Raw genomic sequence first — 13,987 nt, forward strand, 5'->3', positions numbered from 1 at the left:
GTGGCATCTTCCCGGACCAGGGACTGAATCCATGTCCCCTGCATTGGCAGGTGGATTCTTAACCACTGTATCACCAGGGAAGTCCCCTAAATATGCCTTTTTAAAGACAACCATGTTTATGACTTCGAAATCTCTTTTTCCTATCTGTCTGGGTCTCTGTCTTTCATGCTAGAGGACTCATTCGACATGCAATGTACCAGATCTGCCCATTCCAATTTAAGAGCGAGGTACTGAGAGCTGTTTGTACAGGCCTAGCTGCTTGGTTAGTATTGCTGTGAAGGGACAAAGGAGGGGTTTTTCATGTGAGGTCCATTTCCTCAGAGAGAAGTTCTTCAAAACCCTGCCTGGAGGGCGGGTAGAAGCCAGACAGCCACGCTGTGGGAGTAGCAAGACAGGGTCTCTCTGTTCAGCACGCAGACTTTCATTGACTCCTCCTGTTCTCAGCACAGTGCCTCCCTTACCCTCGGCTGCCCTGGTTCAACACTGCCTGCAGGAACCAGCTGGTGGGGGAGGAAGCTGCCTGGTGGCCTGAGAGAGGGGTCTGTGGCTCTAACACATACTTCCAACTCATATTCCTGCTTCCACCTGCCCCCCGCACCCCATCGTCAGGATCATTCTGTAGCCCTCATTCTTTAGCCTTTACTGGGAACTGTATACATGTCAGCTCCCCTTCCTCGCAGCTGGGATATTCAACCTTCTAAGCTTTGCTTCTCTCTCACCTCACTGATCCCCACCTTTCAAAAGTTTTGCTCACATCCCTCCTCTATCATCTACTTTTCTGTTTTTCTTAAGGATTTATACCTTTACTCTCCTTTTTGCATTCAGTTCTTTTTGTGGAAGTTCATGATCATATTTAACAGTAAATCAAAATCAAGCTTCCAAAGATACACGCAAAGAAGTCTCTCTGGGGTGGGGTGGGGGGAGGATACTCCAATAAGGAAATATGGTTCTTTCAGGAGGGGGGGTATAATTATAGCCAAGAGATGCTTGTAATTTCTTTGTATTTTGTACACTTTCAACAGTACATAGGTATCTTACGAATCAAAAAGTCAGAGGGTTAAAAATCATTATTAAAAGTCATTTTCGGAAACACAGATCAAGACAGTGTAAACAGGTGTGTAGAAGAAACTCCAACTCCTCAAGAGTCTACACAACCCATGGTTTTTGCCTCTGGGCCAGGGAGTCCTACGGCTCCAGAGAAACACCCTGAGGTTTTCAGAGGGTGGCAGGAGTGGGACAGGGCGTTGAGTGGAAGGGGTTCTGGGCCAGTCTCTAGTTGTACCACAGTGGCACTCTTTCATTCTGCTTTATAGGTAAAAATTCTGCTTAATAATTTGATCTTTTTAGAGAGAGCCACACTAATAAAGATGCTTGGAAATTCCCAGCGAAGATCTAGAAATGAAGAGAGGGTGGGGGGGGGGGGAAGCCCCCAAGGATGACATCATGCTATAACCCTGTGCCCTACCTGAACCATCAGAAATGACAGTGGCTGCTTGAACATCCATATAAGGAGCTTGGTGCTTATAGCGTACAAACTTGGTGTACAAGAATAAACAAGTACACACAGCTGGCAAATGGGACCAATCTGTGAGCTTGCCAACCACACACAGCCACTCCCAGACACCAAAGGCGGGTGCTCAGCCAAGGCTTGGCCCAATGTCAGTCTCTGACCTCAGTTTCTTCATTCACACAATGAAAGGACTAACGTCCCAGAAGTTCCAAGGAGTATCCTCTTATTGATACAGCGACTGCCAACTCCCTAGAGAAACAGAATGTCCCCACCTAAGGACTCCTTGAGAAGCGGTATCAAGTTATGAAAATCCAATCCATTTCCTCCGGAAGAAGGTTTTAATTCTTCTCTGGCCACATAGGCCTGCCTGGCTCTACCATGAAAGAAGCAAGTCAAATACCAAATGCTGCAGCTTAAAAATGGGCTCTAGGGCTCCTCGGAGCAAAGCCATCCCTTTCTTCCTGGGCAGCAGCAGACCTTTGCTGGGAAGCTGGCAGGGATCTAAGTTCACATCCCCCTTTGTTGGCTCGGAGCACAAATTTGGGTCACTCTCTTCCTGTTAGCATTCTAGTCCTACAGAGAAGTTCTCCTTTGGCTAGACAGTCAGGGAGGGTGGATTCCATTCACATTCTTAACCGATCTACAAAATAACATCTCTTCTTCCCCCACACACTTGCTTCCTTTGCCTGATCTACCTTTCTGGAATGGTCCAGAAAACCAGCAGCAAAGGTCCCTCTGCCTGGCAGGTTAAAGATGCTTTGAAATCAGTGAGCATCAATGCACTCTTGCCTGACTCTGAGCTCCTTATCTGTCTGGAAAATGAAAGAGAGCAGAAAGACAGAAAGAGAGAAAGAGAGGAAGGAAGGAAGAAAGAAAGATAGAGAGAGGGGAGAGAAAGAAGGAAGGAAGGAAAGAAAGTAGAGAAAGAAAGAAAGCAAGAAATCTTTAAAAATAGAAAGTCTCAGAAACCTTCTGCACATTCCCTTAGAGGACTTCAGCTCAAAAGCAACTCTTTCACCAAGGTTCCCTTTTTGCAAACCAGTCACATTGTGCTTGACGGGCCTTTTTCACCATCTGTGTCAATGCCACCCCCAGCTCTCTTTGGTGGTACTGAAGCAAACCACAGGAACATTTCCAGTGCCCGAAGCAGGAATTTATATACATACAGATGACTCAGATCATTTCTAGAGTTGTTTGTTGGTTTTGTTTGGTATTTGAAAGCAAAGTAAGTGATCTGAGTCAAGCCTGGGTTCGAGCTCCATTCAATGGCTGCAAAAAAACATGTCTGTGAACTTGAGGTCTCTATTCAACACCCAGATCACATCATAAAGGAAGATTAATCCTTGCTTGGTGGAGATGAAAGGGAAGGGTGTGTGGGGAGGGGTTCACCCACTCACTGCATCTGTGGTACTTCTTTACCCACTGTGGGTGGCTCCTGGAAATAATCTGACCCCAGAGAGCAAAAGCTACCTGAGTTCCAAAAGCCTATGCAGCTGGATTCCAGCAGCAGGACATGACACTTACCCCCCACTCCCCAACTGGTTTCTCCTGCCTGGAACCCACTGGGCTCCTGAGAAGCAAGAAACCTAAACCATTGGCTGCTTCTCCATGAGACAAAACGCCCAGTTCTAGGAAGCTGTTGGAAAAAGATGCCGCCCCAAGGTCCAAGCTGGAATTCTCCCTGCTGCCAGCCTAACCCCTGTAAGGATACCCCGTGGACCCTGCTGCAGGGTTCGGATGGTCCCTCCACTCAGCATCCAGGGTAGGATGGTAAGGACTTCACAGAGCAAAGCCACCAGAGAAAGGTGAGATCAGCGACAAGAACTAAGAAAGAAATAACTTGCATCGCTGACCAAGGAAGCTAATTAACAAGAGGACAAAAAAACAGCAGCTCAGTCACAGGGAAATGAGACTCGATCAGAGCAAAAGCACTTTCAAAACGAGAAAGGACGAAGCAGAAAGCGCGATGGAGCCGAGGGAATGGAGGGTTAGAGAAGGGAGGGAAGGAACTGGTCCTTAGGAATTCAGGTCAGGGAACAGGGAGCCGGGACAGAATTCACAAGAGGGCGGTCAGGGAGGAGGTGCGCCTTTCGCTCTGGCCCTCAGCACCTTCCGGGACCTCAGGAGCCGGGTTTGCTGCCCTCTAGCCCTCTGGGTTCAAGGGCAAAGCTTTGGGAGGCATCACTGGGAACGGACGGAGCGCAGGATGCTCCGTCCCGAATCGGGGGCAGGGGGAGGGGAAGGCGCGCGCGGCAACTGCTCGGTCCCTGACAAGTAAACATCTTGCCCTGAACAGGCGCGCGTCCCCGTCCGGAGCCCGGCGGAGGGCCCTGCTCATTCCCACCAAGGGCGGCAGCGGGACACCCCGGATTCCCGGCCCCCCGGAGGCATAAAAGGGAGGCAGTAAAACGGGAAAAGGAGACTATGAACCAGTCCACGCCAGAGAAGCACAACGCGAGCGCGGCCCGCTGCCTCGGCCTCCGCAGCGGGGTCGGGTGCGCCCCGGAACGCGCCCTCCTCCCCAGCCCCCGCACCCCCGGGCCGGGATCGCCCCTCGCGGACAAAGCCCGGCGCTGGGCGGGGTGGGGCGTGAACGGGGGGCACTGGGACCCCGCAGACGCCCGCACAGGTGGGCTCCGTACCGGGTGTCGGTGCCGGGGGCGGAGCCCGGTCTCCCTGGAGACTGTTGCCCAGGGGACGCGGCGGGCGGGTCCCGGAGCGATGGGAGGGCGCGAGCCTCCGGGCGGCGGCGCGGAGCCCGTGGGGGCCTGAGGGCAGGCCCGCGGCGCGGAGCCGGTGAGTGGGGCATCCGCGAGGGGCGCGGCCCTGGGCGGGGCCCGGACAATGGGCCGGCGCTGGCAGGGCCAGGGGGCGGGGCGTCCCGGGGTCGGGGCGGGGCCAGTCGAGGCGCGGGCACCGTCGGCAAATTCTCACAGCCCCAGCTGGGCGAAGCTCTGGAGAGCAGGCGTGCGCTCTGCGCCTCGCGGACGCCGCCGCAAATCCTCCCCGAGCCCCGCTGCGGGCGGGTGGGGCTGCGCCTGGAGCCAGGGGACCCCGGACAGCTTGCGCGCGCTGGCCCCGGCCCCCCTTTCTGCCGGTAACCAGAGGATAGAAAATGCCACCTGCAAAGTGAGCGAGGGAGGGCCGTTCGCCAGACTGCTTGGGTTCCCAGGGAATCACCAGAAAGGGCGGGGCACGGGGCCAGTGTCACTTGTCAGGAGCCCGGGTCACCAGAGTACCTGGCTCAAATCCAGTGCGCGGACTGTTGCCCAGCCACTGGGCCCCGCTTTCCATCGGAGTCCCTCTCTCAGTTCCGATTTAGAAAACAAATAGGTTAACTCGGGACTGTCACGATACATCTATTCATTAAGATGAACTATGCGTGCAGGCAGAGCGTGTCTGAGACAGCGCGGTAATCCCCATGCACTTCGTTCCAGATGCTATCCAGGAGTCACCTTGTAAGGTGGGCATTGTTCTCCCTCGAGTTGTAAATAAAACAGAAGCTCGGAGGGCAGGGAACCTCACTACCACCCCGCACCACACACGCACACACTTCCGCACCCAATCCCACAGCCTCTTAGGGCTTTAGGACCACTTTGGATTGGTACCAGGTTCATACGGTTCTTGCCCTGCAACGTCCCAGGTCCCCTCGAATGCTCTTTGGAGTTCACCGCCCGGAACTTCAACCTCCGCCACAGTGGAGCGCAAACGGCTGAGGAGAGTGTGAGGTTCGGAGTGACCCCAGGGTGTCCCATCCCTGGGGCGGAAGAAAGCTGGCCTCGGCGGCTTTCCACCTCCACCGAGCGTTCCAGGTGAGGCGCCCAAGGCAGGCCCGCCTGTGCGAACCCAAGGAGCCTCCCTCCATCCCAGCTTCGCCCAGAGCCTGGGAAAAGGGCAGGAGAAACACTCCAACAGAAGTTCCCGGGAATCCTGAAGAAGCCTGGGATGCGCGGACCAGGCAGACCAGTCCTGGGAAGTCCCGGAGCCCTCGGCGATCTCTGCGTACTATCCCCAGCACCCCTGTCAGGGCCGGGGGTGCCGGGTGCCCCGGGCTTCTCGAGAAGAGAAGAGAGGGGGTTCAGGATAGGAGGATCCCCCTCGGTATCCCGTCAGCGGATGTCACACACAAGTACACTCGCATGCACGTTCACACACATACACACACACTTGGGCACAGTTACGTAAACTGACACACACAATGATGCGCAAAGTCACACGGTGGTAGTGGTTTAGTCGCTAAGTCGTGTCCGACTCTTTGCGACCCCATGGACTGTAACTCGCCAGGCTCCTCTGTCCATGGGACTCTCCAGGCAAGAATACTGGAGTGGGTTGCCATTTCCTTCTCTTTCTTCTACATAAACTGATACACACAATGATGCTCAAAGTCACATGCACCCGTACAAATACCCAGAGACCAAAGATACACACACAAACACACACTCACATAATTACTGTATGTCAACACACAATCAGCCGTGGACACCACAGACACACACGCACTAGTGCGCATTCACACTGAACCGCACTCTTTACCCACACAGCGCTGCGAGGTGTGCACTTGGCCGACAATCTCTAGAGAAGGCGGAGCCTGGCCGCTGGGTGGGAACAACCCGGCACCCAACCCAGGGCGCCACTGGCAAGCTTCCACCTCCACTCCTGCTCCTCCTTGCAGCAGCAGACAGTACACTCGAGGATGGGACCCGCACTCAGCCTGAGGAGGGAGGGGTACCCAGTGGGGGTGGGGGCGGAGGTCGGTAGGACCGCCCTTAATGCACAGAATCGGGGTTTCCCAGGATGAAGTATAAGCTTCAGGGTCACACCTGGACTTTGGATGGGCAAACATGCAGGGAGGGGTTCTCTGACAGGCATCCTGACTGGGGAGAGGTAATATCCCTAACAAGCCTCAACCAGGAAAGGATAATGACCCCCTAAGGCCAGGCAACAGAAGAGATTTTCCAAGTGGCTGACAGGTTTTGGCGGGTCCCATCTCCACCTGTGGGTGCCCTTCTCACTAGGGGCCCCGTGGTGCAGACTTCCTTTCTCTCCAGCCCGGGTTTGACTGAAAGTCAACCTCAAAGCAAGGTCCCCATTAACAATGTTCAAATGAGGGTATTGTTTTCCTCTGGAGCTAAGAGAAAAACCCAGGATTCTTTGAAATGGCAAAAGTCACAGAAGTCATCCTGCCTGTATTCACAAATGTCCTGGAACTGCACTGACAAATTCTAGAAAGAGACAGCATGCAATCAGCTGTTTGGGAGATAATTAAGTGAATTAATACAGACATGTGGAAAGTCTCTAGGACAGTGCCTGGTGTGTGGTATATGAAATGCTCAGACATATTTTCTCTAACAGAGATGCTGCAACCCACTAGTTAGTGGCAGAGAGGGAAGAAAACTCAAACTGTCCGATCTGGTTCCAAGTTCAGATATATTAACTCCTTTCTGAAATACAAGTGAGGATATAAAGAAATTAGTTAGGTGGATCAATAAATTAGTTTCACCATTGTTATAAAGCATAAGGAAATTAGAGTCCCACTTCTCTACTAGCTGTTGCCAAAAGCTCTGGTTGTTCAGTCGCTCAGTCGAGTCCAACTCTTTTCGACCCCATGGACTGCAGCACACCAGGCTTCCTTGTCCTTCACTAACTCCTGGAGTCTGCTCAAACTCATGTCCATTGAGTCAGTGATGCCATCCAACCATCTCATCTTTATAAGTTCCTGAGCTTGCAGCAAGAGATCAGATAAGCCTCTGCTCCCACCTGCAAGAGTCCCTTGTCACATTCAGCAGGCCTGTAAGAGGGAAGCGGATTTGCTCCATGAGTCTCTCCTTCTGTGCCCTGTCCTGACATTTCTATGTAAGCTCACTGTGATGAAATGTCAGCTTCTCTCTGCTGCCCACACATATCCCAACCTCCAACCTTCCTGGAATTCTGTTTGTCTCTCCCTTTTCAAACCTGGCCCTAAGCATTGCACAGGGTCAGAGTATGTCAACCCCAGATATGCCACTTTGGTATACTGATTATTTGAAATTAAAATGAGTTGAGAAACAGCCAGTGCAAAAAGGACACTCTAAACCTTCCTTGTCCCCTAAAACCAGGAAATAAATCTTCCACCTGAAAGGTACCTTCCCTGCACCAAGAGGAAAAAGACATCCTTAATCACCAGAGGCAGGGAATTTAGGGGCAAGGGGTTTCCTTGACAGCTCAACGAGTGAAGAATCCACACAGGAGACGTGGGTTTGATCCCTGGGTCGGGAAGATTCCCCTGGAGAAGGAAATGGCAACCCACTCCAGTATTCTTGCCTGGGAAACCCCATGGACAGAGAAGCCTGGTGGGCTAGAGTCCAGAGGGTTGCAAAGAGTCAGACATGACTGAGCAGAGCATGGACAGATGGAGGCTGTATAAACAAACCTTGTTAATTTCTTCACCATCTTACCACCCCTAGCCCAAACCCCTTTTCTTGTCAATTCATAAACTGTCTGTTTGTCTTAAAGGTATAGACAAAGAAGTCTGGTGACTTCTGTGAGTCTCATATCTTTGGGGGGGGCTTTTGTACATATGTATGTATTTAAATTTGTTTTTCTCCTATTACTCTTTTTATTACAGGGCAGGTAGGAGGGGTCTCAGCCAGGAACTTAGAAGGGTAGAAGGAAAATTATTTTTCTTTCTCTATAGCATTTTTAGATGTGGTCAGATAAGAAAGCTGAGTAGGAGTACTTCCCTGGTGGCTCAGTGGTAAAGAATCCGCCTGCCAATGCAGGAAACACAGGTTCAATCCCTGATCCCAGAAGATCCCACATGCTATGGAGCAACTAAGCCTGTGAGCCACAGGTACTGAGTCCACATGCCCTAGAGCCCATGCTCTGCAACAAGAGAAACCACTGCAATGTGAAGCCCAAGCACCACAACTAGAGAGGAGCCCCCAATCACCATAACTAGGGCAACAAAGACCCAGCACAGCCACAAATAAATAAATAAATAATTTTTGTTTAAAGGGACACAACTGTCTTATATATAAAAAAGAAAGTTGAGCAGGGCTAAGACGAGAAAGGCTATACTAAAAAAAAAAAAAGACAAAACTAACAACCAAAAAAAAAAGGAATTAAGAACCAAAAAAAAAAAAAAAAAGTTAAATGCTTGTTTTAAGTTCTATTAGGAAAAACAAGATGATTCTGGAAAATAATCCTCCTCAAAATGAGGAGACAGTTTCCACAGTTGGGTTTTTTTTTTTTTTAATTTGTTTATTTATTTATTTTTGGCCGCACTGTGAAGCAGGTGGGATCTTAGTTTCCCAACCAGGGACTGAACTCAAGCCCCCTGCAATGGAAGCACCGTGTCTTAACCACCAGACTGCCAGGGAAGTCCCTCCATGATTATTCACGTAATTCCCCCATCCTTTTGTTCCCTTGATCTCTTTACTCTCTAAGCATGAGGAATGAAGGAACTTAATTACAGGAGTGTCTGCCTCCTGCTCTCCTGTCACTTTTACATATTTTCATTAATCTTTGAGACTCTCACCCCCAGATCACTCAAAAAGTGGCTCATCTGTAGTTAAAAAGCAAAGTTAATTAGAATCTTGAAGCTTGTTTTTTTCTTTTGCCAATTCCCCAAGCTTAGACCAAAAAAGTCTGCCTGAGCTGAGGTTTCCAGAGTCTGTGATCTTGAGGGGAGGGGCATTAAGGGAGGGGAGGAACAGATTTTAAAAAATGATGTTCATGTCTGCAGTGCTCATTCTGTCAAGTGTCAACCTGAAAGTGGGCTTTCCAGGTGGCGCTAGTGGTAAAGAACCCACCTGTCAATGCAGGAGACATTAGAGACAAAGGTTCAATTCCTGGGTTGGGAAGATCCATCGAAGGTGGGCATGGCAACCCACTCCAGTACTCTTGCCTGGAGAATCCCATGGACAGAGGAGCCTGGCAGCCTACAGCCCATAGGCTCACAGAGTCAGACATGACTGAAGTGACTGAGCACACACACAACCCAAAAGCATTCTCGGTTGCAGGGTCTCCTGGTGAGAGGTGGAAGCAGCAGCCCCGGAGTTAGACCAGGATGTGGATGAGTTTCCTGATCTCCCCAGAGCTGTTTCTTTGGTAAAAAGGAGATCCTGCAGGACTTCCCTGGGGGTGCAGTGGATAAGAATCTGCTTGCCAATGCAAGGGACACAGGTTCAATCCCTGGTCTGGGAGAATTCCACTTACCACAGGGCAACTAAGCCCAAGTGCCACAATTACTGAGCTGGAGCTCTAGAGCTTGTGCTCCACAACAAAAGAAGACACCGCAATGAGAAGCCTGCAGGCTGCAGCCAAGAGATACCCCCACTCCCCGCATCTAGAGAAAGCCTGTGCAAAGCAACAGAGACCCTCTGCAGCTGAAAACAAAAATAAATAAAAAAGAAGAAGATCAAAAAAAAAAAAAGAAGAAGATCTAGCAGACAGTGTCAACGTGGCAAGTGGAGGTAAGGAGCAATGGGACAGCACACGTTGGGGGCTTCTAGCCGGGCCTCGAGGTGGGCACCTGGTTATACCCTGTTTTCCACCGTGGTTTCCTGTGAGTCTTAGGTTTCCAATTCTAGCATGTGATTCTTGTGGAAGGACAGGATGTCGCAGATTTTTTAATACACTTTAGAGCAGAAAAACTATTCCTCTGTTTGTCGAAAAGGTCAATTGTGAATTTTTATTCCGAGAAAATTAGAGTAAGGGGATAAACAGGGTGCCTGGAACAACAGCGGATTGTGTGAATCACACATCAAAGAACATGAAAGACACCCTGGGGACTCAGGAAACTGACCTTCTCGAAGCTTCTTGTGAAAACTCTAGATGCATTTGAGAAGCCGCGAGAGTAAGAAAATTCACCCAAGAGCTAGGGAATTTTTTAAAGTTGGGTCCAAACTTGAAGATGGTAAAATGAATGAATCTGGCAATATTAGACTTAACATATCTGCAGGGCTGCAGCTTAAAATTGTTTCTTTAGGACAGGGGGCAGAGGACTTGTGCAAGTCACACGATAAGATCCACAGCAGTCAGTACTGAGAGATACCAAAATGAACAACAGCAGCAGAGGGAACGGCCGCTAATATTTTCTGGCCCATATAACATGCCAGTCATTGTGCTAAATATCTTTACCTTTACCATGAAGCTTTTAAAACATGGTGGCCAGTCCTCATTGGAAAGGCATCTATTGGTATGTCTCCTTCCCTTAAATCTATGTGGGGAGACTTCCTTACCGGTCCAGTGGTTAAGACTCCATGCTTTCATTGCAGGGGATACAAGTTTGATCCCTGATCAGGGAACTAAGATCCCACATGCCATGTGGTTGCGGGAAAAAAAAAATCTAGGTGGCCTTTTGACTTCCTTGAGCAAGAGTATATAGTAGGAGTGATGCTGAATGACTTGAGAGCTGAGCCCATAAATGGCCATACAGCTTCCAGCTAGGTTTGGAGTCAAGCAGCAATGCTTGTTCTCGGAGTTCTGACCATCAGGAAAGTGTGGCTCAGAGCCACCGTGCTGTGAGGAAGCCCAAGATGGAAAGAGAAGCCAGGAGGCACCGGAGTTGACAGTCCTATATGAGCCCAGCCTCTGAGTCAGCCCCATCCAGGCAACCGGAGGAGTGAAGAAACTTCCAGGCGGAACTTTCCTGTTGGTCCAGTCGTTGAGAATCTGCCTTGCCATGCAGGGGACGTGGGTTTGATCCCTGGTTGGGGAATTGAGATGCCACATGCCAAGAAGCAACTAAGGTGTGCACTACAACTGCTGAGGCTGTGCATCACTTTAGAGTCCAAGCGCTGCAGTGAAAGATCCCGCACAACAAAGGTCTTACGTGCTGCAGCTAAGACCCAACACAGCCAAAAAAACAAATAACATAAAATTTTTTTTTTTTTAAAGGAAGAAACTTCCAGGTGATTCCAGCCCCCGGGTGTTTAAGTAATCAGCAGTCCTTTGAGAGCCTTCCCCACTGACCCCAGACATCACAAAACACAGCCAAGCTGGCCTGTCAAGCCCTCTCTGAGTTCCTGGCCCATAGAATCCATGCTTATAATAAAACAGTTGCTGCTTTATAGCTCTAAATCCAGTGTGATTCATGCAGCAATGCATACCTGGAACTTTATCTCATTAAATCCTAAAAACAACCCCACAAGGTAGTTATTATCATCATCTCCTTAAGGAAACTGGGGCCCAAGACTTACCCAAACCTACACAGTAAATGGCAGAGCAGGAAGCTGAAACCACAAGGCCAACAACTAAAGCTGCTTCTTACAGCAAATCATCTGCCTCTTATAGGGCACCAGGCTAGATTTTTTTTTTTTTTTTTTTTTTTTTACCACCTCTTGGAGCATATAGGATCTCACTTCCCCTAACAGGGATGGAACCTATGCCCCCTGCCTTGCAAGCCCGGAGTCTTAACCACTGAACTGTCTCGATCTTTTAATGCATGATATATGCCTATTTTGGGCTTCCCTGGTGGCTCAGACGGTCAAGAGTCTACCTGCGATGCAGGAGACCTGGGTTTGATCCCTGGGTCAGGAAGATCTCCTGGAGAAGGGAATGGCAACCCACTCCAGTATTCTTGCTTGGAGAACATGGATGGAGGAGCCTGGTGGACTACAGTCCACGGGGTTGCAGAGTTGGACACGACTGAGTGACAGGACACACACATTGTGCCTATTTTATTGTGACCCAACCCCACCCCTCAAGACCATCTTATGGGGGACTTCCCTGGTAATCTAGGGGCTAAGACTCCATGATCCCAATGCTGGGAACCCAGCTTCAATCCCTGGTCAGCGAACTAGATCCCATATGCTGCAACTAAGAGTTCACATGGAGCAACTAAAAGATGCTGCATGCTGAAACTAGACCTGGCACAGCCAGTAAATAAGTGAAATTTTTTTAAAACAGACAATCTTATAAGGCCCCCTGGACAATGAGGGGTCTCTGCAACTGTTAGATGGTATGACCCAGTGCCCTGGTGGGAGGTGGTCAAAACTAATGGGGTGGGTCCTTGGCTTGTTCTATTGAACACCCCTTTTTGATGACAAGAATGAAAGGAGATTCAAGAACTGGCTCACTCATTGACAGAAATGCAAACAGAATTTACAAATACCTGGAGAAAGAAGTCTGTAAAACTTATTCTAACAGAAGTGGGTAACTCTGGTAGAAACAAGTACAATGTAATTACATGTCAAGCTCCCTAATCAGAAATACAGAGTAGGGAGGAAGGGAAGAGGCCTCAAGAGAGAACGGCATCCAGAGAACTCAGGGTTGACCCAACACTCATTCAGAGGCAGCACTGTAAGCCCTTCATGAAGGAGCCAACTGGGTCCTGAATTTCCTAAGGACCACTCTCTGTTTGAAACTATATCCAGATACTTGCCCCTCCTGGTATTCGAACTTTTGTGGAGCCCCCAGTCGTATTTGATGCTTTTGAACTGTGGTGCTGGAGAAGATTCTTGAGAGTCCCTTGGACAGCAAAGAGATCAAACCAGTCAATCCTAAAGGAAATCAACCCTGATTCATTGGAAGACTGATACTGAAGCTGAAGCTCCAATACTTTGGCCATGATGCAAAGAGCAGACTCATTAGGAAAGAACCTAATGCTGAGAAAGATTGAAGGCAGAAGGAGAAGGGGGTGACAGAGGATGAGATGGTTGGATGGCATCATCGATTCAATGGACATGAGTTTGAGCAAATTCAGGGGCATAGTGAAGGACAGGGAGATCTGGCATGCCGCAGTCCATGGGGTCACGAAGAGTCAGACACGGCCGAGCAACTGAACAACAACACCCATATTACAGCACGGTTGGCCTACAGAATATGGCAGAGTGATGCCAGGTTGCCTTGGAGATTGGGTTATAAAAGAACATGGGGCTTTAATCCTGGGCAATCTTTACCTTTTTTTTTTAAAATCTTTTATCTTTCTCTCATCTTTATCTCTTGGCTAAGCCAGCAACCAAGTTATACGGACACTCAAGCTACCCTGTGAAGAAGCCCGCATGGCAAGGAACTGAGATATCAAAACCTTGGCGGGTATCTCCAGCCACACACACCTGCAGCCCCAGCTGCTCCCTGATTCTGACCTACAGAAACTGTGAGATGGTGTTTGTTGTTTAAGCTGCTAATTTTTTTCATTTTGTTTTTTTAAAAATAATTTTATTTATTAATTTCTGGCTGTGCTGGGTCTTCATTGCTGCCGGTGCTTTTCTCTAGTTGTGGCAAGTGGGAGCTACTCTTAGTTGCGGTGCACAGGCTTCTCATTGAAGTGGCCTTTCTTGTTGTGGAACACAGGCTCTAGGGCACGAAGGCTTCAGTAGTTGCAATGTGTGTGCTCAGTAGTTGCAGCTCCTAGGCTCTAGAGCACAGGCTCAGTAGTTGTGGAGCAATGGATTAGTTGCCCCACAGCATGTGGGATCTTCCCAGACCAGGGACCGAACTCATGTCTCCTGCCCTGGCAGGTGGATTCTTTAGCACTGAGCCACGAGGGAAGCC

The 13,987-nt window shown here is 49.6% G+C and overlaps 1 protein-coding gene across 3 annotated transcripts in view; it reads right to left on the minus strand.

The window, feature by feature from the left end:
- The window catches only part of PIK3CD (phosphatidylinositol-4,5-bisphosphate 3-kinase catalytic subunit delta), a 61,587-nt gene that overhangs the window by 31,825 nt on the left and 15,775 nt on the right, over window positions 1-13,987 (minus strand). The window contains exon 1 of one of the 3 annotated variants that reach the window (XM_061160452.1): window positions 4,153-4,290. The exons of the other annotated variants lie outside the window; for them this stretch is intronic. The gene's annotated coding sequence lies outside the window, so the exon portion shown is untranslated. Of the gene's footprint in view, window positions 1-4,152; window positions 4,291-13,987 lie in introns of those variants that run through there. 3 annotated transcript variants of the gene reach the window in all.

Source organism: Dama dama, chromosome 14 (assembly GCF_033118175.1).
Source record: "Dama dama isolate Ldn47 chromosome 14, ASM3311817v1, whole genome shotgun sequence".
Taxonomy (NCBI): domain Eukaryota; kingdom Metazoa; phylum Chordata; class Mammalia; order Artiodactyla; family Cervidae; genus Dama; species Dama dama.